This window comes from Canis lupus, chromosome 8 (genome assembly GCF_003254725.2).
Source record: "Canis lupus dingo isolate Sandy chromosome 8, ASM325472v2, whole genome shotgun sequence".
In the NCBI taxonomy this organism is placed as follows: domain Eukaryota; kingdom Metazoa; phylum Chordata; class Mammalia; order Carnivora; family Canidae; genus Canis; species Canis lupus.
In genome coordinates, this window is record NC_064250.1 from 35046124 (window position 1) to 35064580 (window position 18457).

Sequence of the window (18457 nt, forward strand, 5' to 3'; positions counted from 1 at the left end):
TCTGAATGTGTTTTAATTTTTTTAATCCAACCCCTATCGATGGACATTTATTTTTTCTCAGCATTTTATAATAACACTTCAATAAATATCCTGGTACACATAAATTTACATATTTTTGCAAAATTTATCCAGAGGGTAAATTTCCAGCAATGGAGTTGCTAAATTAAAGGGTAGGTGTTTTTTTTTTTTTTTTTTTTTTCCTGTTGAGAAATACTGCCAAATATTTTCCTTTAAAAATAATGCATTAATTTTCACTCCTACCCACAGCATGAGAGTTCCTGCTTCCGCTTACCCTGGCCAACACTGAGCGTTAGCAAATGCTGAAAATATTGCCATCAGATACACAAAAAGTAACATACCATTTTCTTGGGCTTTTCTTTGGTTATAAATGACATAATTATCATATTTTTTGGTTTTTGTTTTTGTTTGCCATTTGTATTTATTTTTCTATGAAATTCCTGCTCATACTCCATGTCCAGTCTTCTATTTGAAGGGTTTTTTCTTCCTTTTTTACCAGCTAAATTAACTTAGCCGTTTATCATATCTTTTCCTATATTACTTTGAAATGCTTCATTTTTTAATGCCTCGTGTTTATACAAATTTTAGTTTGCTTCTAGAATCTTTATTCTTTTCCACCAATCGATTTCTTTTTCAGTTCTAAGCAGTGTTGGCTATTAGAACTTCATAATTTATTTTCAATGTTTTGACTGGTTATTGTCCTCTCCCTATAATCTTCTGCAGACTTATTTTTCTAGATGGTCTTGATTGCCATTCTATCAATTCCAAAAAGGATACCTAGACTTCTAGTGGATATTTATTAAGAGATTAATTTAAGGGAAAACAACATCTTTTGGAATTTTCCTATTCAAGAACAGGGTACAAATCTACATAAGTCTTCCTTGTATGTCCTTTGCTAGATTTTTCATGTTAATTTTATACTGGCCTTTCACATATTAGGTAATATTGCCAAATTTTTCCTATACATTTTTGCCATTTGGTTATTATTATAATAGGATATCTTCTTCCATTGTATTTCCATAATTTATTTCCTTAACTGATTATGTAATGAGCCATCTTACTATATTCTCTTAACATTTTGAGCAGCATTTCCAGTTTGACTCTTTCAGCTTTTCTTGATACATTGTATTTTGCCTCCTTCCTAGGGGTATTTCTTTCTTTCTTTGGTCTAAATTCTTTTGTGAAAACAGAAAAATGCTAAATAATAAAGATAGATGGCATTTGCTCATGATTTTAATGGGACAAAAAGTTAATGTATGATTATTATTTTTTTAATTTTTTTTATTTTTTTAGTTTTCAGGGTCAATTTATTCCTCATCAATTTTTAAAATCTCAGGCAAATTAAAGATTGATTTTTTTTTACTAGTGTTTAAGAAAATTTTCATCTATTCTTATTTTGCTAAAAGGTACTTGTTCCTTTTTTTCAAGACTGAATTTTTTCCAGTGCCTTTTTGACATCTACTAAATGATCATGCTTTTTACCCTTTACGAAAATTTGACAAAGAAAAACAAAATGATTTTTAAGATAATATTTCTCAAATTTTTATGCAAATACATTTGAAAGTCTAGTTGAAATAAATGCTTCTCTAGGAATTACATGCATGAAGGTCTTACATGTTTGAAATATTCTGCTGTCCTTAAATGTCAACAATTTGGCTGGGTATAACATGCTTGGGATGAGCTAAAAAATGCACAAATCCTGCAACTTAGAAATTCTAATGTTTACCTTAGGTTCATGAACATTCACATTTGTGCAGAAATATTTAAGGATGTCCTTTGCAGCTTTATTTGTAAAACTAACAAAATTAGAAACATTCTAAATATCTACATACAATATAACAAAGCACATAAGTTAAAAAGAATAAGGAACATTAAATGGGTATGAGTGAGGACAGATGTAAACATTTTTGTTAAAAAAAATAAACCAAGTTGCAAAATAATGCACACAGCATGATACAATTTATATACATTAAAGAAAACACATAAACACATTGTATGCTTTTTATAGGTGCATATCATATAAAAGTATAGCATGAAGATTGGAATGATAAATATACTTAATTAAGAGTCTGGGTATGTATCCTGGGACATTCTAATTTATCTGTAATCATGTAATTTTGTAAATGGTAACAATGTAGTAATTCACTATGTCTGATACATAAGCATTCACACACTTAGGAAAATGTGGCAAGAATGTGACACACCATTAACTGTAATTATTTCTGAGTGGTAGCCACCGTTGTTTTGTTTAGTAAGCAATAGGGGTTTGCATCTTTTTTTGCTTGTTTATCTGTAAATTTTAAACTAATACATGAAATTCATGAGCTACTCTTTTTCTTTAGAATTCTGTACACTTTGCTCCACTGTCTTTTGGCTGTGAGTACTGCTTTAGAGAATTCTAAGATAAGCCTGATTTTTCCTACTTGTCAGTGATTGGTTTTTATGTGTGAAGATGCCCGAAGAATTAATTCTGTAGCTTCAAAGTTTAACCAGAGAATATCCTGGCATTGAGGTTTCTGCATCAATTTTTCCTAGAACATAGTATGTTCTTTTGATATGAAGAATCAGTGATTTCAGAGTTGGGGCTGTTGTTTCTTTTTTTTTTTTAATAAAATAATTTTTATTGGTGTTCAATTTACCAACATACAGAATAACACCCAGTGCTCATCCCGTCAAGTGTCCCCCTCAGTTGTTGTTTCTTTTAATATTTTTCTAACCCATTTGTTCTATTTTCTAACTCAGATATACCAATTTTCCTTTCCTTTCCTTTGACCATCTTTGAGTTCTATAACTATTATCTTCTAATGTTTAAATCTTCATCTTTCCCTTTTATATCCACTGACTCTTTCAAACCTTTCTTTTATGTCATTATTTCAGGTTTTATCCATGTCTATCCTCTTCTTCCTGTTTCTAATTTATTTATCACTAGGGTAACAATATTGTTAGAGCCCTTTATTATTGCCTTGACTCTGGCATTTCCTTTTTTTATCTCGTTCTATAGTTCTATCATCTTATCTCTGGTGCCCTTTTCAATGAATTCATGGTCTTCTAAGTTCTTTTTTTTTTTTTTAAGATTTTATTTATTTATTCATGAGAGAGAGAGAGAGAGAAACAGTGAGAGAGCCAGAGACACAGGCAGCGGGAGAAGCAGGCTCCATGCAGGGAGCCCACTGCAGGACTCAATCCCAGGTCTCCAGGATCACATCCCAGGCGGAAGGCAGGCACCAAACCGCTGAGCCACCCAGGGATCCCCTTCTAAGTTCTTTATAGCAGAAAGCAACAGCTAGATAATATGTTTCTATTTCACAGCTAGTATTCTTCCAGAATAAATTTTCTTTCTCTTTGACTTTCACTGCTCCTCTCTTGTTTTTCCTCTTTGCTTTTTAATCCTTGCCTAGTTTCCATGTGTTACCTTTTCCCCCTTGCTCATGTTTAACCTGAACAGCTCTATCAAGACCATGTAATTGCTTCTTGGCTGTCCTCCACATTATCTGATCCCTTCACTTTCTCTTTTATTTTTAGTCAGGGAGATGGGAATTGCAGGTTCTATCGGGGGTGAGTTCAGCTGGGACTACAGGCAGCTATGGTTAATAGCCCTGGCCGCTGCTCTGGCAACTCTGCTCCTAATAAATAAAGATCTTGCATCTTGGTGCACATCTCCTAATTCTCCCTATGCTGAGGATTCTTATCCTCATTGTCTCCACTTCCCAAAGGCCAAGCTAAGGAAAATTCATTTAGACTGACCCAGTGTCAACATTCTCTGCATCACCTTCCTCTACCAGTCATGGATCCCACTCTCTTCCCAGCCAACAGAGACCAAAGTAAAGCATTTGGGCTGCAGTAACATCCTGCTATGGTCTAACAACTGGACCCTCCAAGTACCTCTTCCTCTAGGTTCCTACCTCTCTCCTCTAGTTTATCCTTCATCCTCCATTCAGCTAAATCCTCAACATTAGTGCTGGAGAGCATTTGCCCAGGGTAATTACAGTCACTCCCAGTTCTCTCTTAGCTTTCTTTCCACCTAGTCGGTTTCATAAAGGTTAGTCATGATGCTTTTCTACCTTGGGTGAGACATAGAGGGCATAAGAAGGGCTTTTCAAATTCTTCCCCAGGGATACCTACACAATCCATTGATTGCTTCTATCTAAATTGAGGAATGCTGGAGAGACTTCTGAGAAGTTTCCACTCACATCCTATTCCCTCAATTGCCTCAGGGGGGCAGGAAGAAAAGGAATGGAATTAGGAGCCATGTAGATTCCCGGAGTCATGCTTCTTTCTGTGGCTATTGTGTTGCATGAAGATGTACTTCTGCCTTTATCTCATGGTTGCCAGCATTGTGGTCGCTGGTTTTGAAATTGATTCGATCTCGGGGCATGCCACACATGGACTCTTTGGAAGAGAGGATTCTGTGATCAGGCTTCATTCTGCCATCTTATTCTGGAAGTAGAGTTAAGATTATATATATCAAGGCTCTCCTCCCAAAAGCAACTCTAAGTAAATTTTACTCTTCAACAGGAAAAACATAAAAAAGATCAATTCATCCTAAGAAAAAAAGGTTCTGAGGTAACATATCTATTGAAAAACATTCATGTATCTGTGTGCATGTGTAAGGAAATGTGAGTAAGGAAATGTGAAAGCCAAATAGAGAACTGGACATCCTAATACTTGGGTAAGCTTTATGTATTTATAAAAAATGATAAGGGGCCCCTGGGTGGCTCAGTCAGTAGGGCGTCTGCCTTGGGCTCAGGTCATGATCCCAGGATCCCAGGGTCCTGAGATCGAGCCCCACGTTGGGCTCTCTACTCAGCGGGGAGTCCACTTCTCCCTCTGCCCTTCCCCCCCTGCTTGTATTTTCCTGCTGTCTCTCAAATAAATAAAATCTTCCCCCCAAAAAAATAATAAAAAAAATTATAAGGTAACAACTGCCTTACTATCATCAGGGAATTTAAACCAGGATGAAGAGTACTCTTTACTGCTCAGTTCTAAAAAGGGATTCAAAATCCTCCATTTCCTGCTTTCTTTGTAATTACTACCATTCCAATTTCACCAAAAGTAGCAAGGTGTAGTCAATATAATTTAACCCAATCACACTTAGTGAATATTTTAAAAACAGAATTTAAAAGCAGAATCCTTCAAATATTACTCATAGGAATAAAGAAATAGTCAATAATACTTTGCCAGATTTCTTGGGAGTTCTAGTAAATATTTTTCTATTAGCAAAGAGAATTGTTAAATGGAATTTTCTTTTGTGGCCTCCAGAATGAACAAAAAAGCTTCTTTTACATGCTAAGATGATCTATATTGTTTCATGAGCCAATAGCAACATAATAAGACAATGAAAATCTATCTGACATCATATGACAATCTTAGCCTGATTTTTTTTTTTTAAACTCTAAAAATACTGTTTAAAGCAATTGATTCCCCCGGCCCCAAAGTCAAGCCATGACAGCCATAAATAGAAATTACTGAAAAAAAAGAAAGAAAGAAAGAAAGAAAGAAAGAAAGAAAGAAAGAAAGAAAGAAAGAAAGAAATTACTGAAACATGGAAAATCTGAAGAACATACAACATAGCAATTCTTCTGAGAAACAAAGACTTAGCTTTAACAGAGCTGCCTTTATTTTTTTAATTTTTATTTTTTAAAGATTTTATTTATTTACTCATGAGAGATGGGGGGTGGGGGTGGACAGAGACACAGGCAGAGGGAGAAACAGGCTCCATGCAGGGAGCCTGATGTAGGACTTGATCCTGGGTCTCCAGGACCACACCCTGGGCTGAAGGCAGCGCTAAACTGCTGAGCCACCCAGGTTGCCCCAGAGCTGCCTTTAATAATAAACATAGAGTACACATTTTAAAACCAGTATGTAGTATTTTACTTTGTTCTAGATAAAACTAATATTTTTTTTCTACAGAAACCTGATTTCCCAGTTTTATTCATCCTGCCAAGTGACAGAAGCAGAGCTCTATGCTGGGCACAGCCAGATGATTCAAGATATATAAACTATAGCTGCCACCTTTACTTTCAGCCACCCATAAGATGAAAGGTGGTGCTAAATTATAAGTGCAACATAAGAAGCACTAGGCTCCATTCCAAGTCTGCTTAGCCAAGGCAAAGTAGATGATTTGTGTCATTTATCTGGGTAATTTAGGCAAAATCAAAACAAGAGCAACAACAACAATAAACACCCAACTCATAACCTTAGAAATGTAGTAAGAGACTGATTACTGTATGTAAGTGTGTAGGTGTGCTTTTATTCATATATAATCCATTCTCTGTGCCCAGGACCTTTTAACAAAGAATTCACAAAAATTCCATTACCTTCTCAGGACTATATACGCACACTGACACACACACAAGTAATAAGCTATCTGGACATATATTCCCTTAGACTCTCTTAAGTATCATTATACTAAATTTACACTTGCTGTTGTGCTACTATCAAAAATCACCATCAGGGGCACCTGGCTGGCTCAGTCAGTTAGGCATCCAACTCTTGATTTCAGCTCAGATCCAAATCTCAGGGTTGTAAGGTCAAGCTTCCTGTCAGGTTCACACTAAACATAGAGTCTGCTGGTCCTTCTCCCTCTGCTCCTCTCTCACCACTCAAATAAATAAATAAAATCTTTTTTAAAAAATCACCTTCATTGAGTCCTGCTCTATCTAGCCTTAGCCCAAATGCCCAACTTATAAACAAAATCCTGATTACAACTTTCAAACACCTTCTATAGCAGACCCACTCAGCATGTATATTCTACTTCTGAACCACATAAGCCCCATGCTCTCTCCTTCAGTCTGCTCATATTTGGTAGCGGATACCATCTAGATGCCTCTGCAGCATCCATTTCACTCCTCTCCCATGAGTAGCAGCCATGAAACTTGAGTTACACTGACCCTTCATCCAGACCCAGGGATCTTCACTGGCTTAAGCTATTCAGGATGGTACATTCCCTTTACCACAATTCTCAATAACCCAGAGATGAGCAAGTAAGCATATGGCATTATTTTGGTCATAAGTGACTAATTCAGGTGTAGACATGAGACCTAAATTTGTTGCATTCAAAATGAAACTCGATTTCTTTGTTCTGTTCAGTGGTGGAGGAACAAGAAGCTCTTACCCTTACCATCTGTCCTCAGAGTGTTAACGAAAATGTACACAGTCCTAGGGGCTTCCAGCAGTACCTTTTTGACTTACCAAGGAAGACAAGTGGAAAGAATTATGGACAAAAAGCACCACAGTCCTGAAGGTATTGTGAACCACTGAATTAAATCACCCCTGGAGCCTGTCTACCTCTAGAGTTTTCATTTATCAACCAATAGATTTCCTTATTGTTTTGACCAGTCTGGCTTGAGTTTCTGTTATTTGCAATACAACAGCTTTCTCCTCCTTCCTAACTGTATTAGAATAAAGTTTTAAAATATTTGTTATCCAAAATAACAATGACTTAGTCCAAGGCCAATATGGTTGCTTTATGGTATTGGGGCCAGGTTCTTAATATCTTATTGCCCTGTCACACTTTAGATGTGCTGTAACCTGTATGGTAGAAGGTGGCTCATCACCAAGTCTGTGTTCCTGGCTCAATAATGAGGAAGGGAAAAGAGAAAGGAAAGGGCCTATACTTTTCTTTTAAGAGCAAAATTCCGAAGTAGCACATACCACATATAGTCATAGTTTATTAACAAGAAGATGAAAAAAAAATAAAAAAAAAAAAAACAAGAAGATGGCAAGAAGATGGTTGTATGGCCACGTTTAGCTATAAGAGAGGCGGAGATATGTGATCATTATCTGGGCAGCCATATGTCCAGTGAAAGATTCTTCCATTGTGGGAGGAAAAAAGAATGGATATTGGAAGGAAACTATTAATTCTGTACCTCAACTTTCACCCAGATTGTCTCCTATGGGTGCAATAATCTATCTCCTATGATCCACTAATTTATTTCTATTTGTTCTTTTAAACCTATTTAATATCCACTCCAATTTAGCAGAATTTCGATTCCATCTGCTGAGTTCTACATGAAAATAATTCCATATTGTGTGTATGTTTGTGTGCATACCAACTAAAGTTCAAACTCTGGTTAATTTCAATATTCTGTGACTAATTTTAATCTTTGATAGGACAAACTGGAATTAGCCCAAATTGTTTTCACTTGAATGACATTTAAGATTTTTAAAGAATGGTAGTACAACAAATGTGAGCACTTACTATCTAAGGTCAGTCAAGAAGAGAATGGTTTAGGGGTGCCTGTGTGGCTCAGTTGGTGGAGGATCTGACTCTTGATCCCATTCTCAGGTCTTGATCGCATAGTGGTGAGCTCAAGCCCCATGCTGGGCATGGAGCCTACTTAAAAAAAGAAGAGAATGTTTTTGTTTTTCAACCATTTCAAAATAACTAGATTAGTGCTAAATGTTGTGGATAATGGCAACCATAGCCAGAATTCTGAACTTGTTCTAATGCATAAAATACATCTTTTTGTGTTATCTGTTAGTGTTCATAGATTTTTATAAATAACTTCTTCGTGCCTAGGAAGCTACATTCACATACAGAGTTTTAAAACAAATAACTTACTGAGATATTCACTGGGATACCTGGGTGGCTCAGGGGCTAAGCATCTGCCTTTGGCTTAAATCATAATCCTGGAGTCCTGGGATTGAGTCCCACATCAGGTTCTCTGCATGGACCCTGCTTCTCCCTCTGCCTATGTCTCTGCCTCTCTCTCTGTGTTTCTCATGAATAAATAAATAAAATCTTTTAAAGAAGAGAGAGAGAGAGATGCACCAAAAGACAGAGGCCAAAGCTTGACACTGATGTTTGGTACCTAAGCAGCACATAGGCACACCTAGACTGATGGATTTTTTTTAAGGTGTTATTTATTTATTTGACAGACAGAGAACACAGCAGGGGGAGCAGCAGGCAGAGGGAGAGGGAGAAGCAGGGCTTGATCCCAAGATCCCAGGATCATGACCTGAACCAAAGGCAGACACTTAGCCAACTGAGCCACCCAGGCACCTCTGGACTGACAGATTTAGATGTATATACATTAATTGTTGCTGATGAATGTCACAGAACATGAGTTTGTTCTCACCTCAATAATCTAATAGGAACTTGGGATGTAATTAAAACTCGGGATAAGGAAAAGACCAGAATTGGGCTTTATAATAAGTATCATCATTAAAACAATTTACATCAATCCAAAAATCATGTATTAATTACCAACTATGTTCCAAGTACTGTGTGAAGTACTAATAGGTAAAGAAGAATGAGACAAAAATCCCTGCCCCTGTGATGTATGCTGCCTGGTAATATAGCCAATGTCATGTAACAATAAAGCACTGTTCAGATCATTTTTGTTGGTGGTGGTTAAAACCTTCAATGTCCTCACTGCTTGCAGATAAATACCCCTACTTCTTGGCAAAATATACAGGAATAATAATGTATCAGCTCTTGTTTACTTAGCACTTCCCTGTACCATTCTACATTTTATCCTTACATCAGTACTTATAGCTATAGGAATATTCTATCCTGTCTCACATGTCCATGTCTTTACATAAACTCCCACCTCAGCCTGTTTAAATTTCACCTCTCTTTGTTTGCTATTTATTCTTTAACATTCAGCTCAGGTTTCACCCTCTTTAGAAAGAAAGTTTTCCCTAAGCCTTGTAAACAGTATTAGGTACTCTTTCTAATTCTATCCAAACAAATCATTCTCATTGATTGTATACATTGCATTATTTCTAACTGTTAATTTACTGACCTCTTTCACTCACTAGACTGTGGGGAGGGGTTTTATCCTGTCCATCTTTATATCTTTATCCTGTCCATCTTTATATTTTATCCTGTCCATCTTTATATCTTCTGTGCCTAGAATAGTACCTTATACAACATAAGAGTTCAATAAAAAAATTTCTTGAGTTAATGAATAAAAGTTAAGGTGTGTTAAGTTTGTAAATGAACTCAATGAAAATTACTGTAATTAATAAACGACTTCTCCAAATTCTACAGAAGTTACTTGTATTCTCTGAACATCTCCCCCCATCATTGTTTGGAGTAACACAAGCTTTTGGCTTTCAAGGAGGGTTTTTTTTAAAGATTCATTATTTATTATGCATAAAGCAGCTTGAACCTTTTTTTTGTAACACGCCATTGCTAAACACTAAACAAATCATTATCGCCACCATTCTGTATCATTTTCTGAGCAACTTCTACAAGTACAGAGTATGAAACAGTGATACACTGTAAGGAAAACCCCCTTGTCCAACAACTATGTTGGGTTGCCTAGTTCAAATAGGCCAATTGTATTGGTAATGCAACCTACTGTGCCATTAAAAATAAAAATTGGAATAAGTCAAAGTAGGAAACAGTGGATTCTGATTTGGAAAGGCAGTGCAATACCCAGCAGTATTTCTCCTGTAAACCTGTAGAGAGAGCTTTCTTTTTAGTTACTCAAAAGTCCATTGTGCAAGGAGAGTCTCTGAAGATGACTGGCCTAGAATATAGGAAAGGCAAAACACACAGCAGAGCACACAAAACACAAACCAGAGATATTCCCTGAAGCACCAGGCCCAGTCCTTGGCACAAGGCCCTGGACACTACATGACCTCTTCTTCTCAAAGCCATTACTTTCAGGAACAGGAGACATAACTGGCCTATTACACAAAAGAAGGTAGAGACTTAGACAAAATTCCAAGATGGAGGAATCTCTCAAATGAAAGAACAAGAGAAGGCCACAGCCAGAGATCTAAGTGAAATAGATATAAGTAACACGCCTGATGGAGAATTTGAAGCAACAATCATAAGGATACTGACTGGACTTGAGAAAAGAGTGGGAGATCTTAGTGAGACCCTTACCACAGTGAGAAAAAAAGAGTTAAAAAAGAATCAATTAGAAATGAAGAATGCAATAAATGAGATTGGAAACAGGCTTGATGCAATGAACAGCAGGCTGGGAGAAGCAGAGGAACAAATCAGTGACCTAGAAGACAAAATAATGGAATATATTGAAGCTGAACAAAAGAGAGAAAAAAGAATTATGCAATACGAGAACAGACTTAGCAAACTCTGTGACTCCATCAAACGTGATAACATTTGTATCAGAGGAGTCCCAGAAGAAGAAAGAGAAAAGGGGGCAGAAAATTTATTTGAGGAAATCATAGCAGAAAACTTCCCTAATCAAGGGGAAGGAAACAGACATCCTCATCCAGGAAGCTCAGCAAACTCCCACCAAAATCAACAAAAGCAGGCCAACACAAAGACATATTGTAATTAAATTTGCAAAATATACTGATAAAGTTAAAGTCTTAAAAGCAGCAAAACAAAAGAAGTCCTTAACTTACAAGGGAAGACCATAAGACTGGCAGGAGGATTTCTCAACAGAAACTTGGCAAGCCAGAAAGGAATGGCATGATATATATTCAAAGTGCAGAATGGGAAAAATCTGCAGCCAAGAATATTTATCAGCATGGCTATCATTTAGAATAGAAGGAGAGGTAAAGAGTGTCCCAGACAAAACAAAAACTAAAGAAGTTCGTGACCATTAAACCAGCCCTGTAAGAAATATTAGAAGGAACTTTATGAGTGCAAAGGAGAGACCAAAAGTGGCAAAAACAAGAAAGGATCAGAGGAGCACCTGGCTGACTCATAAAAGCGTATTATTCTTGATCTTGAGGTTGTAAGTTTGAGCCCCATGTTGTGTGTAGAGATTACTTACATAAATAAAACTTTTTTAAAAAAGAAAAGATTAGAGAAAATCTCCAGAAACAATGGCAATAAATACATATCTATCAATAATTATACCTTGAATGTAAATAGACTAAATACTTCAATCAAAAAACATACAGTAAAAAAAAAATACAGTGTCAGAATGGATTTAAAAAAAACAATCTATATGCTGCCTATAAGAGATTCATTTTAGATCTAAAGACACTTGCTGATTGAAAGTGAGGGGATGGAGAAACATTGATCACACAAATGGATGTTAAAAGAAAACTAAATACTAGCAATACTTATATTGGACAAACTAGACTTTAAAATAGACTGTAGGGATACCTGGGTGGCTCAGATGGTTAAGCACCTGCCTTTAGTTCAGGTCATAATCTCTGGGTCCTGGGATGAAGTCCCGTGTCAGGCTCCCTGCTCATCAGGGAGTCTGCTTCTCCCTCCCCCTCTCCCTCTGTCTCTGCCCCTGCTCATGTACTCTGTTTAATATTTTCTCTTTCTCTCTCTCTATCTCAAATGAATAAATAAAATCTTTTTAAAAAATAAAATAGACTATAACAAGAGACACAGAAGGGTACTATGTCATAATAAAGAGGACAATGCAACCCAATAAAGATGGGACAATTGTAAATATTTATGCACCCAATATGGGAGCACCAAAATATATAAAACATTTAATAACAAACATAAAGGAATTGATAATAACATAATAGTAGTAGGGGATTTTGGCACCCCACTTATGTCAATGGACAGATTATCTAAACAGAAAATTAACAAGGAAACAATGGCTTTAAATGACACACTGGACCAGATGGACCTAACAGATATATTCAGAACATTCCATCCTAAAACAGCAGAATACATATTACCTTCAAGTGCATAGGATATTCTCCAGAGTAGACCATATATTAGGTCAAAAATCAGGCCTTGACAAATACAAAAAGACTGAAATCATACCATGCACCTTTTCTGACCACAACATAATGAAACCAGAAGTCAACCAGAAGGAAAAATTTGGAAAGACCACAAACACATGGAGGTTAAACTACATGCTACTAAACAGTAAGTGGGAAACTAACCAGGAAATCAAAGAAGAAATTTTTTTTAAGGAAGAAACTTTTAAAAATACATAGAAACAAGTAAAAATGAAAACACAATGGTCCAAAGCCTTTGGGATATAGCAAAAGCAAGCTTATGAGGGAAATACATAGCCATATAGGACTACATCAAGAAACAAGAAAAATCTCAAACAACCTAACTTTACACCTAAGAAGCAATACAAAGGACAATGAATGAAGCCTAAAGCCAGAAAAAGGAAGGAAATAAGATTAGAGCTGACATAAATGATATAGAAACTTAAAAACAATAGAATACATCAATGAAGCCAGGAGATGAAAAAAAATTAGTAAAATTGATTAACCCTCAGCCAGACTAATCAAAAAGAGAAAGGACACAAATAAATAAAATCACAAACAAAAGAGGAAAAATAACAACACCACAAAAATAAAAACAATTTTATGAGAATACCATGAGCAACTATATACCAACATATTGGACAACCTGGAAGGAATGGATAAATTCCTACAAACATATAAACTACCAAAACTGAAACAGAAAGAAGTAGAAAATTTGAATAGACTGATAACCAGCAAAGAAATTAATCAGCAATCAAAAGACTCCCAACAAATAAAGTCCTGCCAGATGGCTTCACAGGCAAATTCTACCAAACATTCAAAGAAGAGTTAATACCTATTTTTCTTAAACTATTCAAAAAAATGGAAAAGGAAGGAAAACTTCCAAACTCATTCTAGAAGCCAACATTGCCCTGGTACCAAAACCAGGTAGACTCCACTGAAAGTATTATGCTAAGCTAAATAAGTCAAAGACAAATACATATTATTTCACTCATATGTGGAATTTAAGAAACAAAACAAGTGAGCAAAGGGAAAAAATAGAGGCAAATCAAGAAACAGATTCTTACCTATAGAGGAAAAACTGATGGTAACCAGAGGGGAGATGGGGAGGTGGGGATGGGTGAAACAGGTGATGAGGCTTAAGGAGTGCACGTGTGGTGAGCACCAGGTGTTGAATGGAAGTGTTGAATCACTACAGTGTACACCTGAAAGTCGTAATTACACTGTATGTTAACTAATAGAAATTTAAATAAAAACTTTTAGAAAAATTCCCCTGTGCAACCAGTAAGTAGAATCTATTATTTAGTAAGCAGAACCCAGGGATTAGGGCAGCTATCTACATGGCATAATATTAAAGATATAATAAAAGGTCTGAATGCTGCCAACTATCTGCCCATTATTTGAGTCATTCCTTTGGTTTAAGACAATAGGTCTACTCCTTCCTCATATGGAAGTAGAGGGATTCAAGTCATATTAAAGATAAAAATCTACCTTTTTGCCTTGTGCCATCCATGTTAGTACTATTGAGAAGTAGTGTTTTATTATGGTTTATTTATTATATATTAATATATAAAGCAATAATAAACTATTATAGTAGTGTTTTATTATATAGCAAAGCAATTAGTAGTGTTTTATTATAGTGACACCCATGTTAGTACTACTGAGGAGCAATGTTTTATTATAGCAATAAGGATCATAATATTTGGAGACATATGTCTTTTAGTACAAATCTAGCTCTTCCAGTGACTAGTTTTATGACCTTGGGCAAGTTATATCAATTTTCTGAGCTTTAATTACTATGTTTTTTTTTAATTACTATGTTTTAATAGTGAAAAGAATCACTTATTTTTGTAACTATAAGAATTATATGAGATAAATTTTAAGTGTCTAGCATAGTATATGACTCACAGTAGAAGGAAATTTATTGTTGTTACTGCTACAAATAATAATGGCTCAGCTTTATTTTTTAAAAGATTTTATTTATTTATTTATTCATGAGAGACACAGAGAGAGGCAGAGACATAGGCAGAGGGAGAAGCAGGCTCCCTGTGGGGAGCCCGATGCTGAACTTAATCCCAGAATCCCAGGATTATGCCCTGAGCCAAAGGCTGATTGATGCCCAACCACTGAGCCACCCAGGCGCCCAAATGGCTCAGCTTTAATTCATCAAGGCAACAAATTCTATGGTGAAGAGGCCATATATATAGATATATATACACATATATATTATATATAATCATACATATTATATATAATGACATATCATTATATATTATTAATATATTATTTTTGTTATTATTAATATCATATATATGAAATATGTTCCCCATTATGAGGATAGATTGTTGTCCATTATTATCCATGTTACAACAGGACATCGCAGAAAATCTCTGGAATAAAGGGTATAATATCCACTTTCAGGATAAGGAGCCACTAAAAATCATGGCTCTTCTCTTTCATTAAAACAAATCACTTATCATGAATATATATCTGCTAAAATCATAGGACAAAATCCATTAAGCAGCTCTAGTGACAACATAAAGGACCCATTTTAGGATTACCAACGAAATGCTCACTTGACTGAATGTTCTTTGAAATGGTCACATCCACTGGATAATTGCTTTCCTTATGCTATAAAGGCATAAGAAACAAGATTTTAGCCTTTCAAAGTTTATGTTAATTTCCTTTTGCTGCTATAACAAATTACCATAAACCTTGTGACTTTAACAACACAAATTTATTACCCTACAGTTATGGAGGTCAGAAGTCCTAAAATCAAGGCATGGGTTCTTTCTCGAGGTTCTAGAAGAGAATCAGTTTCCTCCCTTTTTTACCCTCTAGAAGTGGCTGCCTACATTTCTCAGCTCCTGGCCCATTCTCATCTTCATAGCTGCAGTGTAGCATATCCTGGTTCTCTCTAATTATGACCCTTGCTTCAATCATCACATCTTTCTTGATTCTGACCCTCTTGCCTCTCTCTTATCAGGACCTATGATAACATTAGACCTATCCAGATATTCTCTCCCTTTTAATGTCCATATGTAACTTAATCACATCTGCAAAGTCTCTTTTGCCATAAAAGGTAACACATTCAAGGGTTAGGACATGGACATCTTTGGCGGGTGCATTATTCTGTCTACAATGTACATATTTAGATTAATAAATTTATAGATAAAACATTTCAAATGCTGATGACTTAAAAAGTGACTCAAATTATTAAAATAATAATCAAAGGATTCTCAGATCCCCAATAACAGTCTGTGATCTGCCAAGGTCACTTGAGAAACAATTCCCACACTTTGTGAAAATGTAATGAGGTCAGGTGAATTATGACTTGACTGAACAAACAAGTGTTGTACTACTTTAAACGTATGGTTGACTTTATACAACATAGAGTACTACTTCACAATTTGAGATGAAAAAAAGGATTTAAAATTCTTTTAAAACGGCACTCAGAGAAGAGGCCAACAACAACACTGTGAATAAGAACACAAATATTTGGGAATAAGAATAAGCTACTGAGCCACACTCATCATGTTTCATTCATCATAATAACCGTGAAGAAAGGAATTTTGCTCCTTCTTCAGAAGAAAAAAAAACTTCAAGAGAACATCATTCCCATTCTAACATTGAGGAAAATTTGGATAATCTACAAAATTATCAGTTTTCCCAAGCCCATCAGAGAGCTGAGGTTATAAAACAATCAATGAACTAAGTTTCAAAGAGGTACATCTTCCCCAAGAATATATGGGACACAAAGCTTTCTCACTTTGCCAGAGCATGGAGGGAAGAGATAGCTACCATAAGAGATCAGCTAAAGTTTTAACAAATTTGTAGAGGCTAAATGTGGGTTAGTGTATAATTTAGAATAACTAAGAGTCCCAAAAACAGAGAATTCACATTCTTCTCCATGGATCTTATGAGGTGCTCACAAGAAAGATTTGTAAAGGGCAAGAGATGTGGAAAGCTCCACCTGAATGACACAGGTTTTCAGGTAATAATCAGCTACCAGTTGGGGACAGATATGAAATAACACCCACTTCAACAATCTCTTCTCTCTTACAAAGCAAATACCTTGAGCCACTGGGTGAAAGGATAAGAAACCTTCTCACTGCCAAGACTCAAGCACAAATCTACTGCTTATAGAAGGGTAGATATAAGAGCCCTCTACTCCTGGGGGAAGGGCAGGAAAACCTTTTGGGACCAGGATCCTTAGCACGGGTGTGTACTCACTGGGCAGGGTAGGGAGTGGTTGGGGTGAAGAATCTATACTTTCCAAGGGCTGCAAGAGATACAAGACAGAGTTTGAGTGCCAACATGGAAGAGGGACAAGAACACCTAGAAAGCTCTACCTTCAAGCTCTAAGCACAGAAGACTTGCCTAAAAATAAAGCTGGACCAGCAGAATTCTCACCTCCACAAGCCTTGCACTAATAATCAAAAGAAGTCTACAGGTTGGGGAGAAAGAAAAACAAAGAGAGAGAGACTAACTCTGTGGAGTAAATATGTAGAGCTGCTGTCAGATGAGAGTGAGGCAGGAAAACTAAGAAAAGCCCTTTGGCATTACATGACCACAGTAAGCACAGAGTAACAGTAACCTACTATGAGAGAAATTTGAAGACACTGTGAGACGATGAAAGTAACTATAGAAACGACAAAACCCAAGATCAATTCAACCACTGACTCAACCCTCAACTCTAACAGCCTTTCAGAAGAAGCCCCATGGCTAGGCATAAATGCTGTTTACCTCAATCTCTGTTGTTCTTCTATCCATAATATTTGGTATTTATTCAAAATTTGTAGGAAATACAAAAATAAAACTTAATACATATATTTTTTTAAGATTTATTTATTTTAAGAGAGAGTGAGCACAAGCAGGTGGAGCAGAGGGAGAGGGAGAAAGAATTCTAAGCAGACTCTGTGCTAAATGTGAAGCCCAACATAGGGCTCAGTTCCACAACCCTGAGATCACGACCTGAGCCAAAATAAAGAGTCAGATGTTCAACCGGCTGTCCCATCCAGGCACACCTAAAACATAATTTTTTTAATTGTCAAGAGATAGTAGCAATCAACAGAATCAGACTCAGAAATGACACATATGTCAAAAAGACCATTCAGTGACTTTAAAATAACTGATTCACATGATAAAAGATCCAGTAGAAAAGGTTAAAAAATGAACAGATAAATAGGAAAAATAAGAGAGATATGGAAAAAGTTAAAAGGATTCTAATGTGAATACTACAACTAAATGAAAGGATGTAAAAAATTTTCTTCAAAAAGCTTACCAGATTACTGAACATAGTTGCAAAAAGAAAGAAAACCACCAATAAGTAAACGGAACTTTATTTTTTTAATTATAAAAATAGGCATTATAAAAATAGAAATTATAGGAACACACAAAGAAAAAAGGTGGAGGGGAAAATAGAACAGAGCATCTAAGATCTGTGGGACCTCAAATAATTAACATACATGTAATCAGAACCTCAGAAAGGGAAGAAAGAGAGAATATGGCAGAAAAATATTTGAAAAGATAATGGCTGAGAATTGGCACCTGAAAACTGCTGAATTTCTAGGAGGAAATTCATTGCTCACCCAGTTTTGCCAGGGGATGGCCTCCTCATTCTTGCATGATTTTCATAATAATTCTGATGACCTCCATTCATAGCAAACATTTATCAGAACACTTTTTGAAGTGTTTTGATGTGAATAATCTTTTGTGCCCACAGTGACTTCTTCAGACTCTAGAATTCATTAGACCATAAGTGTTCCATAATTCTTTTTAAAATAAATTACTTTAAGGGCTAGTATTTTTAAAT

The 18457-nt window shown here is 35.9% G+C and overlaps 1 protein-coding gene and 1 long non-coding RNA gene across 3 annotated transcripts in view; both read right to left on the reverse strand.

The window, feature by feature from the left end:
- The window catches only part of RTN1 (reticulon 1), a 215853-nt gene that overhangs the window by 139198 nt on the left and 58198 nt on the right, over nt 1–18457 (reverse strand). The gene's annotated exons all lie outside the window — the stretch shown is intronic.
- LOC125755664 (uncharacterized) lies at nt 3076–8821 on the reverse strand. Its single transcript, XR_007412704.1, has 2 exons — nt 8219–8821; nt 3076–4455 (listed from the first exon to the last, which is right to left on the reverse strand). It is a non-coding gene; the product is annotated as an uncharacterized LOC125755664 (long non-coding RNA).